We start from the raw sequence: 3,335 nt of genomic DNA on the forward strand, positions 1-3,335 counted from the left end.
TTCCTCCCTTCCTGCCCTTATCTGCCCTGCTACTGCTCTATGTCTTGTACCGTCTCTGTCAAACTATCTCGGAGCCTCTTTTTGCATTTTCCTCCAAAACCAAAATGATGGATCTGGTCAACTGGTCTCTCAACGCAATTGATCAAATTTTCTCAACCAACCATGAAAATGGGTAAAGGAGAACCCGGCTGCACTGACCGAACCTTCCCGGCCGGGTACACGTTGGATTCCTGGGACAGATGGAAGATCGTGTGCCTGTCCGCGCTTTCCGTGGAGGATGTGGAAGATTTGTACCTACGGTATTTGGATTTATGATGGCAGGTTTTCTGCTGATTGGCCTGGGCACCTTCCTGTTCCATCGTGGAAAAAAGATGATGCTACAATTGGCAATCGACAAGCTCATCGCCCTGACTAACGGATGGGGCAGGGCTGTCAACACTCAGACTCAAGCGATTTGCGAGCTCAACCGCAAACTGGATGCGGTTTTCGAGGGGAGACTCAGAGACATTCAAGAGACATTCAAGGGCAGACAGAAGATTCCAGCGTCGCCCTGTCCCAAAACAATCTACTATCTTCATTGGCTCCCAGACATAACCGGCCTTCTCAAGGACGGTTATCTCTCTACTCTCCTGGATGTTTCTGCAGACAAGAGGCTCCGAACCCCCACCCCCATTCTCCCGCCCCACTCCCACATGTGCAGATGTTCTCGTGCTGTTATAATGTCTTTGATTGTGCTTTGTGCTGAGAGGTTTTTTTCTAAATCCCACACTGTGCCCCCCTTCCCACGGGGCCTAGTTTGGAGTTGTCTTTTTTTCCTCCTCCTCCTTCCCTATCGTTTTTCAGTTGTTTTTCCTCTAATATAAGGGTGCGCTGACCACGGGCTGCGTCCTGGACTTCCTGTTCCTGTCCCCCCTTGTCAATTATTTGTATTGTTTTTATTGTCTATTCATGTTTTTTCTTGGAACGGGTCGTACAAACTAAATTTCGTATCACCTTCCCTGGTGCATATGACAATAAAGAGATTCTGATCTGATATTGTAAGTTTGTGTTATTGGCTAGGAAAGAACCTAGCAGTTGACAAACTGTGACGTTGCTTTGGTGACTCATCAAAACTAAAGAGCTTTTTAGGAATAACCAGCTAGAATACTAGAAAAAATACTTTGTTTTGCTAAGATTAAATCTCTAGGGTTGAAATATTTTTCTTGTGTACCACATGACCTAACAGAGACTTTCACTTCAACACATGGAATTCCTCATGGTGCTTGTGTTTAGCTCACTATCAGTCAAAGCTTTAGCGCTCACTCGGTCTCCATGCTGTTAATAACGTTGGAGCTTCATAAGGATTCTGCCAAACCTCCCTGGCTCAAGTCAGGCTTTATGATAGAGACTGCAGACACAAAGAGTGGGCAGCTTTCCTCTGTGAGCCTCTGTGAATGTCACATGTTAGCAGACTTGGCCCAAAGTGTGGGTGAGAACGGCTTCAAAGGCAAATGAAAACTGGCTGTGGAAATGGTAAAGGGCAACATTTGACAGATTTTTTTTTTTTTTTTTTTGGTGCAGAGGAAATACGAAGAGCTGGTCAGACACTCTGGAACACTCCTTTAATATACCAAGCTAACAATTGAAGATCAGACTAATTTATCACCACTGACTTTTTCTTGCCTCTTCCACCTGCCAGTCATCTGAAGCAGTCAAAAAAAAAAAAAACAGGCTGCAACTTCTGCTTATCTCTCCTGTGCTCCCAATCGCTCCATCTGTTCTGAAGGGGTCAACTACAGTTGGAGGGAAAACAGTCACACTGGTGGATTTTCAATTGAATTTTCAGAAGCTGGCTGTTTTAATAAATCCTTTCCAATAAAAGGGCAGAGAGCCCTTTGGGGAGTGGGTTCACCTACGACGTCCAGCTTTAATGCTGTCTGTAGTCGGCTGGAAGCAGCTGTCCAGAAGATAACAGCAGCAGCTGGCAGGTCTTCATCAAACACAGACGGCTGTGGAAATGCACAGAATAAATAAATGATTGTAATTAGATTCTGAGAATAATCTTCTCTGCCGGATGGATAAACACTTAAATATTTTCCCATCCTTATTAAAAGTAGGAATAAAGCATTGCATTGTTTGTTAATCTCCTTTCTCACTACACAGGCAGCAAAGAATGGATTCATTATCCCCATAAACCATTCCTAATTAGCTTATTGTCTATCATGTCACAAAGCAGTATTTATTTTGATTATTCTCAGCACTTAGAGGTGACCACGGCAGGTTGTACGTAATTATGTGGTGAATGTCTTATCCAATTTTGGCCAAGCTACGTAATTGAATGGCAATGTATCAAAACATCCGATATGTTTATTATTCACTTCCCAAAGCAAAAGTCGAACCAAATGTATTACAGAACATTAAAATGTAATTACATTCTCATTTGTATAACACTAAATCCCAACGTACTGTAGCGAGGCCTTTACGTGGCGACAGATGCTAATATGTTATAGCAGTAATAAGACCATAGTCAAAAACTCCAGAAAGTGATAAAAATGAGCGTTTAAAAATTAGTGCTGGATTAAATAATGTGCACACTTAACTCGACAAAGAGCTATAAAGTTAGAAAAAAAATGTCTAGAGAAAAACTCTACACAGTAGTGCCAGCTGCTGCCACACGGGAGGCGCCATGTCGCTCTAATGTAAAGTGACTGCACTAGTCTATAGTTATAGACTGTCCATCCATGCAGTTGGAAAGCAGCACATTTATAACACCACCCATTTCTACAGCAGTATTGACACTAAAAACAAAAATTGTAGTGAACTTCCCACTGCAGTTCACGTTCAGAAAAGTACTTCACTCATAATCCACCTGATGTTTTGTTGATCCCCACCTTAATGATTTGACATGGATTACTTCATCATTGAGTATTTTTCTTTTCTCCTCGGGGCAGTTTCCATCCTGGACCTGCGTACTCAGCCTGCACGAGTGCATACGATTATCAAATAATTTCAAATGCTACAGTGGCTTCACGTCAGACACACACACACACACACACACACAGTCCTCTTTCCTGTAGTGAGTCTCGTCGCCCCTGGTGATGAAACCCACCAGAGTTGTGTCGTCCGCAAACTTCACCAGGTGGTTGGAGTTGTGGGTTGCTGTGCAGTCGTGTGTCAATAGGGTGAAGAGCAGAGGACTGAGTACGCAGCCTTGGGGGGCTCCCGTGCTCAGGGTGATGGTGCTCGAGGTGTTGTTACCGACGCGTACTGCTTGCGGTCGCTGGCTGAGGAAGTCTAGCACCCAGTTACAGAGGGAGGTGCTGAGACCCAGCTGTTCCAGTTTGCTGATGAGTTGT

The 3,335-nt window shown here is 44.0% G+C and overlaps 1 long non-coding RNA gene across 1 annotated transcript; it reads right to left on the reverse strand.

The window, feature by feature from the left end:
- Positions 1-938: 938 nt before the first annotated feature.
- On the reverse strand, positions 939-3,329 carry LOC112487059 (uncharacterized). Its single transcript, XR_003049790.1, has 2 exons — positions 2,871-3,329; positions 939-1,988 (listed from the first exon to the last, which is right to left on the reverse strand). It is a non-coding gene; the product is annotated as an uncharacterized LOC112487059 (long non-coding RNA).
- Between the last annotated feature and the right edge of the window lie 6 nt (positions 3,330-3,335).

Source organism: Cynoglossus semilaevis, chromosome 5, assembly GCF_000523025.1.
Source record: "Cynoglossus semilaevis isolate Cse_v1.0 chromosome 5, Cse_v1.0, whole genome shotgun sequence".
Lineage (NCBI taxonomy): Eukaryota > Metazoa > Chordata > Actinopteri > Pleuronectiformes > Cynoglossidae > Cynoglossus > Cynoglossus semilaevis.